The following is a 20,393-nucleotide window of genomic DNA, read 5'->3' as shown; positions in this document are numbered from 1 at the left end:
ATTATTATTATTATTATTATTATTATTATTATTATTATTATTATTATTATTATTATTATGATTATGTATTAGTTCATTCATTCATTCATTCGATTAGGCCATCTTAGGACCATATGAAATCGTTTTCCTCTTCTTGTCTTCCCAAAATTTCATCCTTTCTCAGCGTTGTTTTCTTTCTTCCGTCCAATTACTGCCTGATGTTTTCTGGGCTTTCTCTGGAAATTTGTCATTAAATGATTATTATTATTATTATTATTATTATTATTATTATTATTATTATTATTATTATTAGTATTATTTTTATTATTATTATTATGTACCATACAAGGTATAAGCTATAATCGCGAATTCATCATAGGCTTACCTATTTGTTGGGAATTCCATGATATGTTCGACCATGGATAAGACTACGGTCTCACAGCTTTATATAACCCAAAATGCGTTTCAAAATCAGGGCCATCGTCGTCCTCAAAGTTCTGTATGCAACGCATAAATTTTATTCACCTGGATGTGTTTTTCCTCTTCGTATTCTTGGTCATATTCCTCGTCGCTCTGATTTTCTCTTTCAGTTAAATATTCAAGTGGTCTACGAGCTGCCATCTTGAAATATCTTATCTTAGATTTCCTATTTTACCAGCCAGTCTTTCTTCGGTAAAATTTTAAACCGAGGTAAAGTTATTGGTGAATACAGATTTAACTGTTATATCGGTTTTCCCTGCTTTAAATCAAGATAAAAGCTTTCGTTCGCGTTGGCAAATACGGGCCTAATCATTCAGCGTTACCGCAGCCCAGTAATGGGATCTCCTACCATTGGACGTCAGAAACATGTCCAGCAACTCAGCTTCTAGACATGCCTGCGACGAAATACTAGGAAAACATGAATAAATAATCTAGCTGCAACCTCGAAATACCTCCTCCTACTTCCTCTTCAGCATTATTTCACTTTTCACAGATCATTTTCTTCCTCGCCTTCGTACCATTCCTTCTCTTCACCTTTAAATTGAAAGCGATATTTCGGTATTTTCTTGAAATGTATACCTTTTTGAATCGTTCTTTTAATTAATATATATATAGTATTTAATATCCATATGTTTGTATATAATCAATCAACCAATCTATCAATCACTACTGATCTGCATTTAGGGCAGTCGCCCAGGTGGCAGATTCCCTATCTGTTGTTTTCCTAGCCTTTTCTTAAATAATTTCAAAGAAATGTATTGAACATCTCCCTTGGTAAGTTATTCCAATCCCTAACTCCCCTTCCCATAAACGAATATTTGCCCCAATTTGTCCTCTTGAATTCCAACTTGATCTTCACATTGTGATCTTTCCTACTTTTAAAGACACCACTCAAACTTATTCGTCTACTAATGTCACTCCACGCCATCTCTCCACTGACAGCTCGGAACATACCACTTAGTCGAGCAGCTCTTCTCCTTTCTGCCAATTCTTCCAGGTCTAAACTTTGCAACATTTTTGTAACGATACTCTTTTGTCGGAAATCATCCAGAACAAATCGAACTGCTTTTCTTTAGATATTTTTTTTTTCCAGTTCTTGAATCAAGTAATCCTGGGGAGGGTTCCATACACTGGAACCATACTCTAGTTAAGGCCTTACCAGGGAATTATATGCCCTCTCCTTTACATCCTTACTACAACCCGTAAATACCCTCATAACCATGTGCAGAGATCTGTACCCTTCTTACAATCCCATTTATGTGATTACTCCAATGAAGATCTTTCCTTATATTAACAGCTAGGCACTTACAATGATCCCCATAAGGAACTTTCACTCCATCAACGCAGAATTACAATGTGCGTTTTGTACATGTGATTTAAAGATTCTTCCTTAATATCACTAGATTTGATGATTTTATTCATACTATTACTTTTTTTCCTTCATAATACACTGACTGACAGAGCAAATGCAACACCAAGAAGGAGTGGTCAGAACTTTATGCCAGTTGCAGGGTAGACTGACGTCACTGAGGTATGCTCATGATGTGAAATGCGCCGCTGTGCTGCGCACGTAGCGAACGATAAATGGGACACGGCGTTGGCGAATGGCCCACTTCGTACCGTGATTTCTCAGCCGACAGTCGTTGTAGAACGTGTTGTCGTGTGCCACAGGACACGTGTATAGCTAAGAATGCCAGGCCGCCGTCAACGGAGGCATTTCCAGCAGACAGACGACTTTACGAGGGGTATGGTGATCGGGCTGAGAAGGGCAGGTTGGTCGCTTCGTCAAATCGCAGCCGATACCCATAGGGATGTGTCCACGGTGCAGCGCCTGTGGCGAAGATGGTTGGCGCAGGGACATGTGGCACGTGCGAGGGGTCCAGGCGCAGCCCGAGTGACGTCAGCACGCGAGGATCGGCGCATCCGCCGCCAAGCGGTGGCAGCCCCGCACGCCACGTCAACCGCCATTCTTCAGCATGTGCAAGACACCCTGGCTGTTCCAATATCGACCAGAACAATTTCCCGTCGATTGGTTGAAGGAGGCCTGCACTCCCGGCGTCCGCTCAGAAGACTACCATTGACTCCACAGCATAGACGTGCACGCCTGGCATGGTGCCGGGCTAGAGCGACTTGGATGAGGGAATGGCGGAACGTCGTGTTCTCCGATGAGTCACGCTTCTGTTCTGTCAGTGATAGTCACCGCAGACGAGTGTGGCGTCGGCGTGGAGAAAGGTCAAATCCGGCAGTAACTGTGGAGCGCCCTACCGCTAGACAACGCGGCATCATGGTTTGGGGCGCTATTGCGTATGATTCCACGTCACCTCTAGTGCGTATTCAAGGCACGTTAGATGCCCACCGCTACGTGCAGCATGTGCTGCGGCCGGTGGCACTCCCGTACCTTCAGGGGCTGCCCAATGCTCTGTTTCAGCAGGATAATGCCCGCCCACACACTGCTCGCATCTCCCAACAGGCTCTACGAGGTGTACAGATGCTTCCGTGGCCAGCGTACTCTCCGGATCTCTCACCAATCGAACACGTGTGGGATCTCATTGGACGCCGTTTGCAAACTCTGCCCCAGCCTCGTACGGACGACCAACTGTGGCAAATGGTTGACAGAGAATGGAGAACCATCCCTCAGGACACCATCCGCACTCTTATTGACTCTGTACCTCGACGTGTTTCTGCGTGCATCGCCGCTCGCGGTGGTCCTACATCCTACTGAGCCGATGCCGTGCGCATTGTGTAACCTGCATATCGGTTTGAAATAAACATCAATTATTCGTCCGTGCCGTCTCTGTTTTTTTCCCAACTTTCATCCCTTTCGAACCACTCCTTCTTGGTGTTGCATTTGCTCTGTCAGTCAGTGTATTATTATCATTATGATTCGGATGTTTAGGGCCTAAACATCTTCTGCAGGCAAATATATTATTAAAAGTAGCTGAATGAAAATCCACCGCCTGTTTCCAGTCATTCGACCAGGTCAGGAATGGAATGAATGAAGGCCCCATCTAGCGGCAAGGACAGTAAATGTGCCAGCTGCCGAAACTTGTCGCACTCCTCTGGGGCAATGATTAGTGACTGACAGATGAAATGAAATTATATTGGAGGGTGTTGCTGGAATGAAAGATAACAGGGAAAACCGGAGTACCCGGAGAAAAACTTGTCACACTTCCACTTTGTCCAGCACAAATCTGACATGGAGTGACCGAGATTTGAGCCACGGAATCCAATGGTGAGAGGCTGCCGCCTGAGCCACGGAGGCTCCCTCTTAAAAATAGCTAAATATGGCCCAAAAATGGAAAATATGACCAAACGTATCTACTTCTAACGAATGATTTTTGCCACTAGTCTCTATCATAAATTCATTATCAATTATGAAACTGTGATCTATACCGAAGATATTTTCATTGATATTGTAGTCTTACACAGTCCGACTCATTGGCTGAATGGTCAGCATTGAGGCCTTCGGTTCAGAGGGTCTCAGGTTCGATTCCTGGAGGGGTTGGGGATTTTAATCGCGTCTGATAAATTGTTTTGGCCCGGGACTGGGTGTTTGTGTTTGTCCCAACACTTTCCTCTTCATATTCAGACAGCACACTACACTACCAACCACCACAGAAACACGTAATTGTGATTACTGATTACATCTCTCCATGTAGGGTTGGCGTCAGGAAAGGCATCCGGCAGTAAAAACAGGGTCATATCCAGATGCGTTACACTGTTCACACCTGCGACCTCACAGATGTGGGAAATAGAAAAAGAAGAAGAATTTAAGTATTACACAAAGGTGACAGAGACCGTAACGCTGTTCCTGCAAACCAGCTCCGTGGGCACACATTATTTAATTGAAGTAATATATATATATATATTACAACACAAAACATAACTCTTATTTCACATTCATATTATCATTTTTATGTCTAGCAGTGTCGCTTCACATCAGGCAAATGCTGGGGCTGTACTTTAATTAAGGCCACGGCCGCTTCCTTCCCACTCCTAGCCCTTTCCTATCCGATCGTCGCCACAAGACCTGTCTATGACGGCGCGATGTAAAGCAAATTGTAAAACAATAATAATAATAATAATAATAATAATAATAATAATAATAATAATAATAATAATAATAATAAGTGTCGGTATGCTGATGGACATTAAAACGTTTTATAGCACTTTAACTTCGCACGACACTTCGCACAAGAGGCTTTTTTTCTTCGGTAGAGAAGCACCGGTATATGCAGAGTGGGTCTCGGCCCATAAGTGGTTACGGCTGATCCGTGGTCCAACAGTTCTGCACTCCAACCGGCCAACCGAACAGAGGAGGGGTGGCCACGGCTCTAACGTGGCTCTACGCCTCTGCATTCTGGAGTCGGGACAGCGGCTGCGCCTCACGCCTGGCCCCAACCGTCGGCTGTCCTGAGAATGGTTTTCCGTGGTTTTCCATTCTCCTGCACTAAGGCGAATGCCAGGACAGTTCCTAGTATAGACCACGACTGCCAATCCCCTCACCTTCTCCGAGCACCTCCTTCACTGCAACAAATCTCCCGGCCTGAGAGACGGCGTCACCTTCTAAGAGACTCGCCTCCCCCTTCGGAGAAGGAATGAAAACATTTTGGTAGTAGGTAGAAAAGTACTCCTCCCTGAACTCTTGAACGCAAATTCTTAATTTAAACACTTTCACTACACTTTCTTTAGGTGTCCTTACGTCAGCTCTATCGCTGTTAATGTAACTGTGAATCCTTAAAATTTGGCTGTGTTGAAATGTTTAAGATAGGTGAAGGCGGAAGGCACTTTAGGCGCTACCTGAAGTGGTCACGATCCAAGACGGCCGTAAATACCCTCACTGCAAGTGTTATTCTAAAACTAGTGTTGTGAACTCAGACCAGATACAATAAGCGTGAACTATTCAGCTTTGAGGCCCTAATTCAAGTTTCGTCACAGTGTCACAAATACATTTAATTAATTTATTTATTTATTTAGAAGGAAGCCATCCTCTCTAGTGTCGACTCAGTTCATTGTAACTTAAAATCTGTTCAGTTTGTCAAACACAAACGTTCAAGTATAATGTATAACAAAGTACACACTATTAAACACAGAATGGCCTGTTTCGTTCTAAAAGAAAGTAAAATAGCCTTTTAGAGCGTGTCTTTTCGTCTTTTTTTATAAGTTGCTTTACGTCGCACCGATACAGATGTGTCTTATGGCGACGATGGAGAGGAAAGGACTAGGAGTGGGAAGGAAGCGACCGTGGCCTTAATTAAGATACAGCTCCGCATTCGCCTGGTGTTAAAAAAACCATCTTCAGGGCTGCCGACAGTGGGGTTCGAACCCACTATATCCCGAATGCAAGCTGACGGTTAACTGTTGTCGAAATTTAATTTTCGATGCAATGTGTTTTATGTAACTTTGGAGTAGCCTATAACAATTGGTACCCTCTATTTTTTTACAGTAAGGTCATTTTACGTCATTAGCAGCTAACTACTCCGAGTCACCCAGTTATTTTTCACCAGTTTATTATAACACTGCCGTTAATTTTATGGCGAAATGATTCTTTGCACTAAATTTAGGATGTACTAATTTATCATTCACTAAGTTTCATTGAAATCTGTTATTCACTGAATCACCACTGATCTGCATTTAGGGCTGTCACCTACGTGACAGATCCCAAATCGGTTGTTTACTTACTTTTTCTTAAATTATATCAAATAAGTTGGAAATATATCAAACATCTCCCTTCGTAAATTACTCCAATTTCGAATTCCTCTTCTTATAAAACAGTAGTTGCCTCAATGTGTCCTCTTGAATTCCAACCTTATCTTCATATTCTGATCTTTCTTACTCTTTAAATATCCACTGAAGCTTATTCGTCTACTAATGTAATTCCAAGCGATCTCTCCATTGACAGCTCGGAACATTGTGCTTAATCTATTCGTCTTCTTACCCCCAAGTCTTCCCAGCACAAAGTGTGATCCAACCCAAAATACTGTCAATAACTGTGCTTATTTGAAACCGACTTTGGTTGCTCATTTGGCCAGTCATTGTCTTTCAATCAATCAATCAATCAATCAATCAATCAATCAATCAATCAATCAATCAATCAATCAATCAATCAATCAATCAATCAATCAATCAATCAATCAATCAATCAATCAATCAATCACGACTGATCTGCATTTAGGGCAGTCGCTCAGATGGCAGATTCTCTATCTGTTGTTTTCCTAGCCTTTTCTTAAATGATTGCAAAGAAATTGGAAATTTATTGAACATCTCCCTTGTAAGTTATTCCAATCCCTAACTTCCCTTCCTATAAATGAATATTTACCCCAATTTGTCCTCTTGAATTCACACTTTATCTTCATATTGTGATCTTTCCTACTTTTAAAGACACCACTCAAACTTACTCGTCTACTATTCCGAAGATGCGAGTAGCGAGGTCGATACCAGTAGCATACGAAGGTATTTCAATATGATTAGTTCAGCGTCGTTGGCTTCTGGCACGTTAAAAACCTCTTGATGAATAACATTCCGATATCTCGACATCTCTCCCGATCTATTGCAATTGTATGAGTGAGCTGGCTGTGCGGTTCGGGCTATATGACTTTAGCTTGCATTCAGGAAACGATGGGAGCGAACCCCATTGTCGACAGTCCTGAAATTGTTTTCAAGTTTTCCCATTTTCACACCAGACAAACACTGGAACTCTATCTTAAATTTCACTTCCTTCTGAGCCGTAGCCCTTTCTTATCCCATCATCACCATAAGACCAGCCTGTGTCGGTGCGACGTAAAACAAATAGCATACAATATAAACTATTAGCAAAAACAAAATTGAAAAGAAGTTAAAGAATAACAACAAAAGCAAATTATCTCTGTACAGGTGTCCGACTCGTTGGCTGAACGGTCAGCGTATTGGCCTTCGATTCAGACGGTCCCGGGTTCGATTCCCGGCCGGGTCGGGGATTTTAACCTTAATTGGTTAATTCCAATGGTACGGCGCTGGGTGTATGTGTTCTCTTCATCATCATCTCGTCCTTATCATGACGCGCAAGTTGCCTACGGGAGTCAAATAGAAAGACCTGCACCTGGCGAGCCGAACCCGTTCTGGGATATCCCGGCACTAAAAGCCATACGACATTTCATTTCTGTACAGGCCATGAAGACCCATCGCGGAGTGGAAGATAGTCGTCTACTATCCATATTATTATTATTATTATTATTATTATTATTATTATTATTATTATTATTATTATTATTATTATTACTGAATTAAGACTGGGTTAGATGTCTCAAGCCTGGAAATAATGCTTGGAATGAATGACCGGGTTGGACTAAATTCGAGATGACGTCATTAGTCAATCTGAGAAAAACCTCAGAAAAATGAAAAGTAATTCGACTCAGATTGTTTAGTCAAACTAAAAGAAGACCAGAGGAGCTGAGAGGGTGGCATTAGAACGTGAATCATCACTAGAACGTCCGACTCGTTGGCTGAACGGTCAGCGTACTCGCCTTCGGTTCAGAGGGTCCCGGGTTCGATTCCCGGCCGGGTCGGGGATTTTAACATTAATTAGTTAATTCCAATAGCACAGGGGCTGGGTGTATGTGTTGTCTTCATCATCATTTCATCCTCATCACTACGCGCAGGTCGCCTACGGGTGTCAAATAGAAAGACCTGCACTTGGCGAGCCGAACCCGTCCTGGGATATCCCGGCACTAAAAGCCACACGACATTTCATTTCATCACTAGAACGCCAAAATCAAGATGGAGAGTTAGAATTATGAAGAACTTGGAAAAATCCAAATACTGTTCTGCTAGGGTCCAAGAGAGGATGTAAGGAGGAGAGGGGTCAGAAAAGCTGGGAAAAATCATGGAACAGAGAAGAAAAAGAATAAGACCAATCAGCAATCTGCTTTACGTCGCACTGACTCAGGTAGGTCTTATGGGGACAAAGGGATAGGAACGGGCTAGGATTGGGAAAGAAGCAGCCGTGGCCTTAATTAAGGCACAGCCCCAGCATTTACCTCATGCGAAAATCGGAAACCACGGAAAACCTTCTTCAGGACTGCCGAAAGTGGGGTTCGAACCCACTATATCCCGAATGCAAGCTCACAGCTGCGCGCCCCTAACCGCACAGCCAACTCGCCCGGTTCAGATAGATCTTACGGCGACGATGGAAGGAAAGGGCTAGGAGTGGGAAGGAAACAGCCGTGGCCTGTGAAAATGGGAAACCACGGAAAACCATCTTCAGGGCTGCCGACAGTGGGGTTCGAACCCACTGTCTCCCGAATTCAAACTGATACTTACGTGACCCAAACCCGCGGGTACTTGCTCGGTGATTACTTCCTCTTAAAACAATAATCACCACCACCACCACAAGAAGAAGAAGAAGAAGAAGAAGAAGAAGAAAAATTAATACCATTCTCAGTACAATCACTTATCGATGGCGAGGCTAGAATGTATTTCCAGGCAGTGAAGATTCCCAGCCGTATCTGAAACTTTCTTACGAAGATGGAAGCATTTTGAAAAGAAGTTCGTTACTTCGTTGATGCTAACTGTCTTAGATGATGGCAAGAGTTACATGTTATTCAGCATAGCATGATCGCTTGTATTCCATGCCATAGTCAAGTTGCAAGTGAGTCCCGGATCTCTTTACGATATATGACTCTCAACAGGAAGTGCACGGTATAAACAAAGGGCAAAAGTTGCAGAGCGAAGCATATCTACATTGAGCTTACAAAGGAACGAACCAAATAAGCTTATCCTAGCTCAACGCTCTTATAGAGTAGTTCCCTTTTCTGCTGCATAAATAAAATAATAGATCCTTGTAAAGGATGAGGTTAACGTTCTGCTTCTCTCTCATGTTGAAAACAACACGCTCAAGCATAACAATGCAGGCTTTCATTTAGAAAATAACACGCAGATCGGTACTGGGAAGTGCTCGGAACAGAGAAATGTATTTCATGATGCTATATATAGATTTTATGTTTCAAGTGGATAGCGACGATGGGGTAGGAAAGGGCCAGGAGTAGGAAGGATGCGTCCGTGGCTTTGGCTAAGGCTCAGCCCCAGCATTCGCCTGGTGTGAAAATGTTAAACCACGGAAAATTATCTTCATGACTACCGATGGTGGAATTCGAACTCATTCTGTCCCGAATGAAAGCTCACGGCTTCATGACCCGGACAATGCGGTTAACGCGTTCAATAATAATAATAATAATAATAATAATAATAATAATAATAATAATAATAATAATAATAATAATAATAATAATAATAATTGCGTATGCTTCCGGAGAGTCCTGGAGCAGGTCTTTTCCTAGTAGACGGCCTCTACCTAAGGTGACTTCGGATGAGAACGGCACACACACCCAGCTCTCAAGCCATACAAATTAAAATTAAGATTAAAATCCACTACCCAGCCGGGAATCGAAGCCGGGACCCCCTGAACCAAAGGTCAGAACGCTAACCATTTAGCCACGGAGCAGTAAGGAAATTTAGGCTTCCCTAACTCTTCATTTTTTCCTTAGAACATCCTAATCTAAATGAAGTGACAGGAATGTAATGCATAATTCATGTTAAACTCACTCATCTAAAAAAAAATGTCGAAAGATAAAATGCTATCGTACTGTACACTAAAAAAAGTCCTAACTATGATCATAAAATAATTAGAACTGCCAGGGAACATCGAGAGAAAATCTCTAGATTTCCCTCGTACCTTTGATCCTGTGGTTTCCCAACTGTGGGGGGTGCTGTAGAATAACACCTACGGTATCCCCTGCCTGTCGTAATAGGCGACTAGAAGGGGCCCCATGGGCTCTCAGCTTGGGCCATGGGTTGGCGACCACAGGGCCCTTAGCTTGCTTCAACTTATTTGTGTCAGGCTCCTCACTTTCATCTATCCTATCCGAGCTCCCTTGGTCAACGTTTGTTCTTTTCCGACCCCAGCTGTATTAGAGCATTCGTGGTATAGTCTGTCCTTCGTGGCCCTTGTCTTTCTTTGGCCGATATATATTAATTTGATCCATTTTTTCTCTCTGATTAGTGTTATATAGACCGGGCGAGTTGGCCGTGTCGTCAGGGGCGCGCTGCTGTGAGTTTGCATCCGGGAGATAGTGGGTTCGAATTCCACTGTCGGCAGCACTGAAGATGTTTTTCCCTGGTTTCCCATTTTCACACCAGGCAAATGCTGGGGCTGTACCTTAATTAAGGCCACGGCCGCTTCCTGTCAATTCCTAGGCCTTTCCTCTCCCATCATCGCCATAAGACCTATCTGTGTCGGTGAGACGTAAAGCCACTAGCAAAAAAAGTGTTATATAGAGGATAATTGCCTAGTTGTACTTCCACCGAGCTCGATAGCTGCAGTCGCTTAATTGCGGCCAGTATCCAGTATTCGGGAGATAGTAGGTTCGAACCCCACTGTCGGCAGCCCTGAAAATGGTTTTCCGTGGTTTCCCATTTTCACACCAGGTAAATGCTGGGGCTGTACCTTAATTAAGGCCACGGCCGTTTCCTTCCCACTCCTAGCCCTTTCCCATCGTCGCCATAAGACCTATCTGTGTCGGTGCGACGTAAAGCAACTAGCAAAAAAAAGCTGTACTTCCTCTTAAAACAATAATCACCACCACCACCACCACCAAATGCCAGAACACTCACCATTTAGCCAAGGAGCAGTGAGTTAATTTAGGCTTCTTTAACTTTTCATTTTTTCGTAGACAGCCTTTCATGTTAATCTCGCTCATCGGGCAAAAACAAAATAGGTCGAAAGTCAAAATGTTATCGTACACTTAAAAAATCTAATAATAATAATAATAATAATAATAATAATAATAATAATAATAATAATAATGAAAATATTTAAAACTGCCAGGAAACATCGCGAGAAAACGTTTAGATTTCCCCCTTACCTCTGACCCTATTGATTATAATAATGGACACTAGTCCACCTTCACTGTACAAAACATTGTTGCTGTATTCTATTTTTCGTCCAATTATAATGATGTACATTATTATTATTATTATTATTATTATTATTATTATTATTATTATTATTATTATTATTAACAAAGACATCGCATTTGGCAAATATCCAGGTGGATATTACAGTAGTGCCATAATAAAGTTAAAACACAATTACCCAACAACAACAACAACTACTACTACTACTACTACTACTACTACTACTACTACTACTACTACAGAGTACAACAAGCAATTCTATAGAAAGAAAATATTACAAGAAATGCAGAATTACAGTTTAACATTCATCCAGCATCATCATATACAAATTCACAACAAGAAATTAAAAACCTTCAGAATCAGAGGGAAACCTCTGATATTGACAACACTGATTCAATTCTCGGGTGTTCTCAATAAACCGGTTGGTTATTTAGGGAACTCTCAAGTAATTCAGTTAGTGTTGGAATTTTTTGGACACAGATTGCACAATTTCGTTATAATTTTCTTTCAAGGCCTTGCCTTGTCAAAATATGCGGTATTTTTCTTCGAACATACCACAGAGAGAGAGAGAGAGGCAAGTCTTTCTACTTGTTTCATTCTAAGCTAATATGACGTCGCTTTAATGTATTCACCAATAATGTGTGCTAATGGAAACAGGCATAAAGTCAGTTAAATCAATACGTGAGGACTTCTTCAAGGAGAGTGGCGGGTCAGGTACACATCAACAGGTTTGTGAAGAAACTTCGCACATGTTCAAGGCTGAAAGATTAATGAAGTGGCGTTAGGCTGTCAGAGTGATCATTAATTAATATGCGATGATGATGATGATGATGATGATAATAATGAACACTAGTCCACCTTCACTGAACAAAACATTGTTACTGTGTTCTATTTTGCATCCAGGTATAATGATGTACATTATTATTATTAACAAAGATTTTCCATATCCATCCAGTCAACAATTGCCTCCCCATTTAGATCATTTTGTTGATAGCCCCAACATGTGTGATGACTGTTGAAGTCCCCTATGATTACGGTTGGGTGTTGTAAGGATGGTAGAGGAGGAGTGGGCCACTTTGTGTTTGGTGGCTTATATACGTTCATTATTGTTAGATTATTAATTTTAATTGTGACAGTGAAAATGTCATCACTTGAGCTACAGTCGACTACTGCGTAGTTGGTAATATTGTTTCTCACATAGGTAGCTAAGCCATACATCTCGTGATTATTGTGAGCCACTAACTTGAAGCCTGGGGTCTTGCCTCTTGTTCTTAGTTGCATTTCATTGGCTGTATGAGTTTCTTGTAGCGCAATGACATCAATCTGTTGATCTTTCAGAATTTTAGCTAGACATTCACATTTTGCTCTGCTGATGCCTTCGATGTTAAGATGGCATATTCGAATTGAAGGTCCGATTTTTCGGCTATAGACTTCCGGGTCCTGATAAGGACCGGTTTCTTTATTACTCTGTGCATTATGACCGAGAGGTCTTTTCAGACAGTTCGATCGCATCTCTTCGCCGTTGCCTTCTTAGCACCACCCGGGGGACACGTGTAGGGTAATTTAAGGTTTCACCTACGGACGTGAAGCAACGCTCGGAAGATTAGTATGGCTGTCTTCTTAGACTTATCAGCAGCCTATGATACTGTTTGGCGAGAAGGGCTTCTGTTAAAACTTATCTCTGCCATCCCCTGTGTCAAGCTTACAAATCTCATTGGCAATATGATTAGCAACAGAAACTTTCAGATCTTCTCGGATGATGCAGTAAGCAAAATCTACAAACTGAATGATGGACTTCCACAAGGATCTGTTCTGGCACCCTTACTTTTCAACCTCTATACTGCTGACTTACCAGCAACTAAGTCCAGGAAATTTATTTACGCAGATGATATACTACTGGTTAGTCAAACACCAAGTTTTCCAGAAGCTGAACAAATACTTACAGCAGATCTAAAAAAGCTAGACACATATTTCCAAAAATGGTGTCTTCGTCCAAACCTCCAAAAGACTGTTGTATCTGTATTCCATCTCAGAAATAAATTTGCCAACTACAAGCCTTCAATAACAATCAGAAATCAATCCTTACAGCATTGTCCCTTCCCAAAATATTTAGGAGTCACATTAGACAGATCCCTAACATATAAACATCATATTAACAACACAGCCGCCAAGATTAAAAGTCGGAATAATATCCTTCAAAAATTAGCCGGCACCTCTTGGGGCGCAAACAACCAAGTGTTGAGATCTACTGCTCTAGCCCTTTGCTATTCAGTTGCCGAATACTGCGCTTCAAGTTGGCTGAACAGTGCTCATACTGCGAAGATTGATGCTCAACTAAATCAAGCAATGCGCATTATAACTGGTTGCATTCGCTCTACAAACGTGGCCTGGCTGCCTACACTCAGCAATATTCCACCGCCTTGCTTAAGAAGGTCTGAAGCTCTTCTAAAATTGTGGAAGAAGATCAGCCAGGACTCCAACCTCCCCGTTCATCAAGATATTAATCAATTTGCCTCTCCACGACTTAAGTCTAGATCTCCATCCTGGCGCGCTGCACTTACACTGGAAGAATCTGGGTTCTCCATCACGAACGCCTGGTTACATCAATGGCAACAGTCTTCTGTTCCCAATCAACATCTTGTGACCCTACCTCATGTTCAACCTCCCGGATTCCATCTACCCAGACGTCAATGGAGGACTCTAAACAGGATTAGAGTCAATCAAGGAAGATGCGGCTATACTCTTTATAAATGGGGCTGGCAGAAGTCTCCTGGGTGTGATTGTGGAGCTACCTCACAGACCATCCACCATGTAATTGTCGAGTGTCCACAGAGAGCATTTCAAGGTCCTTTGAAGGACATTCATAACGCAACTGAGGAGGCCTTAAAATGGATCAAAGGGCTTGATTTGGAACTATAGGCTTCTGTTTGTATATATTGTGTATATATTGCATACTTATTTATATAATCTTTCTGTGTACATCATACGATAAATAAATAAATTAACAAAGACATAGCATTTGGCAAATATCTTGGTGACAATGATCACAACAAAACAACAACAACTACTACAACTACCGGGCGAATTGGCCGTGCGCGTAGAGGCGCGGCTGTGAGCTTGCATGCGGGAGATAGTAGGTTCGAATCCCACTATCGGCAGCCCTGAAAATGGTTTTCCGTGGTTTCCCCATTTTCACACCAGGCAAATGCTGGGGCTGTACCTTAATTAAGGCCACGGCCGCTTCCTTCCAACTCCTAAGCCTTTCCTATTCCATCGTCACCATAAGACCTATCTGTGTCGGTGTGACGTAAAGCCCCTAGCAGAAAAAAAAAATCTACTACAACTACAAAAACAGAGCACAACAAGCAATTCCATGGAAAGAAATTATTACAAGAAATACAGAATTACAGTTTAACATTCTAAATCCAGCATCATCATATACAAATTCACACACAACTTAATTATTTCCAGTGTTTAACACTACGGCTTACAGTACTATAGGTTGAGCTTACTACTAGCTTAACATTACACCACCGTCATATTGAAATTCACACGTGCCGTAAGTATTTCAAAAATTTTACACTGTGACTTACGGCAGAGGTAGTCGGACTTTTGACCTCCCGAGGCTGAGTGGACCCCATTCCAACCTTCATACCACTTTTCAAATTTTGTGGCAGAGCCGGGAATCAAACCCGGCCCTCCGAGTGGCGGGGGGGTGGGGACAGCTAATCTTGCTAAACATTTGGTGTTTACCCGACAAAATTCATTAAATCTCAGCCACGGACGCCCAAGAGAGTTTCGGTTTACTCGGCCTGCCATCTAGTAGGCCTAGACTAAAACGGAACATCGAAACTGACGAACAGACAGCCAGATGGCGTCAAATTGAAATGTCTGCACACGGTAACTGAGGCCATACGCTTAGCACAGTAGTAGTAGTAGTAGTAGTAGTAGTAGTAGTAGTAGTAGTAGTAGTAGTAGATTGAGCTGTTCAATTACTATTATCTTAGCATTGTAAGTACAGCACGTTCATAAACACATTCACACATAGACTACCTTAAATAATTCAGATGCCTTTAATACTACAATTTACAGTGGGTTGAGCGTTGCATTAAAATATGACACTATCACGTAGACATTTACATACAAATTACAGAATGCTGGAGTCTATTCTTGAATAATCTTACATTTTTGGGAAAAGGCTCTAAGACAGCTGCATGTAATGTCAAGCAATGGTGCCAACATACTTATTTAGTGATTTTAATATAGTCTATACTGAACGGAGTGGCTGCCATTCGTGCTACTGCTATGAAGCCAAGGTATACTTTTTGGAAACGAGTGATTTCACATCCCGCCGTCGGCTGTCCTGAAACTGGTTTTCTGTGTTTTTCCATTTTCGCTTCCAGGCAAACGCTGGGATAGTTCCTATTCATAGGCTATATCTCCCCCTTTTCACCCAGTTTCTGTGTTTCTGTGTTTTCCATTTTCGCTTCCAGGCAAACGCTGGGATAGTTCCTATTCATAGGCTATATCTCCCCCTTTTCACCCAGTTTCATTCACTATCATTCATTTCATCTTTATTAGATCCTCAATTGAAGTAGGTGTCAGGAAGGGCATCCGGCCGTAAAAATCCATATAATTCCATCTCGCCTCATCGACCCTTTACACGAAGCGGAATTAAGAGGTAGACATACAGTCATGGCAAGTCCGAGTCTTTGGCTGAATGTTCAGCGTTCAGACCTTTGGTTCATAGGGTCCCGGGTTCGATCCCCGGCCGGGTCGGAGATTTTAATCGTGATCGATAAATTCTTCTGGTTCGTGTATTGAGTGTGTTTGCCCAACACTTTCCTCTTCATATTCAGAAACAGACCATACTACCAACCACGACAGAAACACGCAATAGCGAATAAATCCCTCTTCATAGGGTTGGTGTCAGGAAGGGCATCCGGCTGTAAAACTGGGCCAAATCCATATGTGCAACACAGTTCGCACCTGCGACCCAACATGTGTGGCAAAAGAGGTAGAAGAAGGATTAACAGTCATGACACATACATCTCCATTCTAGACTGTTATGCCTTTCGGCGTTCAGTCTGCAAACGTCTGGAAATGAACTAAGCTCCTCGAACATTTTCAGTTTGCATCGTGCTATGTGGCCTCGTATAGTTTCATATCTCTTACCATTTTATCATTAAAAACTGAGCCTAACCATAGTCTCCCTGTACTCCTCTCATTCTCCATGTCCGAGTCTATTATTATTCTAGGTAACCTATCGTCATTCATTCGCCTCACATGACCACAACAAACAAACATACCGCATGACTCAACAGCCCTCATGGGCCTTGGCCTACCAAGCGACCGCTGCTCAGCCCTAAGGCCTGCAGATTATGAGATGGCCAAGGTGACGAATCATCTCTGCCGTTTCTCTCGGCTTTCTAGGCCGGGTCCGCCATCTCACTGTCAGATAGCTCCCCAACTGTAATCGCATAGACTGAGTGGACCTCGAACCAGCCCTCAGATACAAGTGAACATCCCTGACCAGGCCGGTAATCGAGCCCGAGGCCTGCGGGTAAGAGGCAGGCAACGTAATCGTAGATCGCGGACATGACCTCACCACCGAAGCCATTGTATAAACAGCTTCATCTTCATCTATCGAGTGTATTCTTAACGAGCGAGTTGGCCGTGTGGTTAGGGTCGTGCGGCTGTGACCTTGCATTCGGGAGATAGTGGGTTCGAACCCCACTGAGGGCAGCTCTGAAGATGGTTTTCCGTGGTTTCCCATTTTCACACTAGGCTGTACCTTTTTAAGGTCACGGCCACTTCCTTCCCACTCCTAGCCCTTTCCTATCCCATCGTTGCCATACGACCTATCTGTGTCAGTGCGAAGTAAAGCAAATTCCAATAACAAAAAGAAATTCCTAACTTAGACTGTATCTCCTCATTTGGAGTACCTCCTGCCATTGTTTCCACCTATTTGTATTAGAATACAATATTATTTGATCATTGTTACCTAACCTAATTAACGTAAATTCTAATGATTCTACATAAGAATTCTGATTCAGTGCACAGGATAGAATGATGGCAATCTGCCACGTGTAATGATTAACTCTATTCTGTGGTTCCCTTCCTTTAAGCAGAGCCCCCGAAGTCCACACCCCCTGCGTGGCGATCAATCTAATAAGAGAAATAATCCATAACGAGGGTTGGGAAGTGGTGATACTAAAAGAAGTCCCTCTATCAGAAATGCTGCCAAGCAGATTTGGTGTTACGTTTCGCGGTACTGGAATTTGTTCATAAGCACCATAGGCAGGAAGAGAAATATTCCTACAGGTAAAACCTGACAAGTTCTACACATGCAAGGATGTGGGCTGGAAAAGTCCAAATACTGTTAGTTAGGAACAGGTGTCGTGAACAATTCATTATCATGTTTCAGGCCGGTCCAATTATTCTGGGGATCAACCCATCTGAAGATAATTCCATGTTAAGAAAACAGTATTGCTCTTGTGGACCTACGGGGAGCGAATACACCTCCTCCTAGACACCCATAATTCCTCGTGATTAAGTGAAATTTTAATGTAATTTATACTGTGTTATGAAAGAAAGAAAAACGGATGAGGCATTTTTGTCTGTGCGCTATAAAAATAACTACTGACGCTTTTCTATTTCATAAATACTTTAGCAGGGAGGGAGCACAATGACAGGAACAGACAAGCTTTGTTGCCTTAATTTTCCTTCTGTGTCGCTCTGGTAATGTAACGCGTAACGCCGTTACTCCGTGAATCCTGGCAGCTTATTACTGTTGCAGAGAAGTTGCCTATTTATGTGTTGCGTATGTTTTTTTAAATATTTACATCAGTGCGTACTTGTCTTGTGTTGAGTGAGTGTTATGTGATTAATTAGTCTACGTGTGTGATTTCTTTCTTTAACATCAATACAGTGATTTATTTACTTTATGGATGAGGCTGAGGGAGAAAATAGTGAACTGTGCTTAATTTCCAGTTTATTTTATTCCTATTTTTATCTTCAACTTATAATCTGAGTGTTACATGTTTTTGCTCCGCCGTTTTCCCGATATGCTGCGAACATCATAATGAACCCCTCTAAACCCGCCATTCGCTAGATTCATGAATCTAATTTTCAACTTACTTTTTTCGGCCTTTTATCTTGAACTTAAATACTTAGATTGACAAATTTGTCTGCCAACATTTTCCTGTGATGCTGTTGAGCAGAGCCGTTCGATATGGTAACTCTGTTGCCATACGAGCAATGCAGTTTTCTTAACATGAAATAATCTATAGGCATTGTTGTGGCTAGCGCGGGCCTTGCCGGCTACTAAGTCCTTTAAGCAGGACATTCACATAATATATGTGGTATTGACAATGCCCCACGTTGTTCCGGACAAGTGTCACAACCTCATCGGTTACTCTGTCAAGGTTGCTCGGTATGGAGATGGTTGTGTCCAAGTGTTCTGAACACGTTTAGAAAAGCGTATAACCAAGGGGCAGCGACTTGCGCTTTGGATAAAGAACTGAGAACATGTCTGTAACTGTGTAACTTTTAACAAACCTGTCAGTTTTTGCTGATTAATTATATATTACTTTATTAGTTTGTAATTGTCCTCCTCTTTGGCTTAATGGTTAGCGTAGTGGTCTTCGGTTCATACGGACCCGGTTTGATTCCCAGCCGACCCGAGGATTTAAGCTTTGTATGGTTAATTCGTAGAAATTGCTGAATGGTATGGACAGAGTCTTGGGGAAGAAGTACAAAATGAAATTAAATAAGTCCAAAACAAAAGTAATGGGGTTCAGTCGAGCGAAGGCAGGTGATGCAGGAAATATTAAATTAGGAAATGAGGTCTTAAAGGAAGTAGATTAATATTGTTACTTCGGTAGTAAAATAACCGACGATGCCAGAAGTAAAGAGGAAATAAAATGCAGACTAGCACAAGCAAGGAAAGCCTTTCTTAAGAAAAGAAATTTGCTCACTTCGAACATTGAATTAGAAAGATGTTTTTGAAGACTTTCATCTGGAGTGTGGCATTATATAGAAGTGAGACATGGACGGTAACTAACTCAGACAGAATGAGAATAGAAGCTTTGGAAATGGGGTGTTAGAGAAGAATGCCGAAGGTGAGATGGATATATCGAATCAGTAATGCATAGCTACCGAATCGAATTGGTGAGAGAGGATCGATTTGGCTAAATTTGACCAGAAGAAGAGATATAATGATAGGGCACATCTTAAGACACCCAGGACTTGTTCAGTTGGTTTTTGAGTGAAGTGTGGGAGGTAAGAATGGTAGGGATAGACGAAGGTACGAATATGACAAGCAGGTAGGGATAGACGAAGGTACGAATATGACAAACAGATTAGAGGAGATGTAGGATGCAGTAGTCACGTAGAAATGAAAAGGTAAGCACAGGTAGGGTGGGATGGAGAGCTGCATAATACCAGTCTATGGACTGATTACTCAAACAACAACAACAATTGTTAATTCATCTGGATCTGCGACTGGGTACTTGTGTTCATATCAGTACACATCTTCGTCTTTACATAACACACCATACCACTAACCAATAAATTTCCGACCCCAAGAAATCGACGAGAAAAGGCCGGGAAGAAGGTGATATTCGCACAGGTATCTCTGACCTTAGAATATGAACCATTCAGTTGCCCTGACCCGCAAGAATTCTTATCGTCCTGAACATGCAGTTCTGAATTTAAACAATAAGTGTTACCGACCCCAGTCAGAATCAAACAGGAGTAAAAGAGTAACGACTAATCGATTACACCAGTAAGGTCGAGGAATATTTGTATAATTAAGATATAAATTTCAAATTTTAGAATTTTGTTAAAGTACCTCGGACTCTCACATATTTACACCTTACCATAATCGGACAGAACATCATTATTTTACGGACGACATATTTAAACTTTGCCGTGATCGACAGCACATCTACTTATTTTTTAACATAATTTTAAGGGCGAAT

At 42.0% G+C, this 20,393-nt stretch overlaps 1 protein-coding gene across 1 annotated transcript in view; it reads left to right on the top strand.

The window, feature by feature from the left end:
• Window positions 1-20,393, top strand: part of LOC136884088 (uncharacterized) — an 85,460-nt gene that overhangs the window by 22,278 nt on the left and 42,789 nt on the right. The gene's annotated exons all lie outside the window — the stretch shown is intronic.

The sequence above is a fragment of the Anabrus simplex genome, chromosome 1 (assembly GCF_040414725.1).
Source record: "Anabrus simplex isolate iqAnaSimp1 chromosome 1, ASM4041472v1, whole genome shotgun sequence".
Classification (NCBI taxonomy): domain Eukaryota; kingdom Metazoa; phylum Arthropoda; class Insecta; order Orthoptera; family Tettigoniidae; genus Anabrus; species Anabrus simplex.
This window is presented reverse-complemented; position numbering and strand designations above follow the sequence as displayed.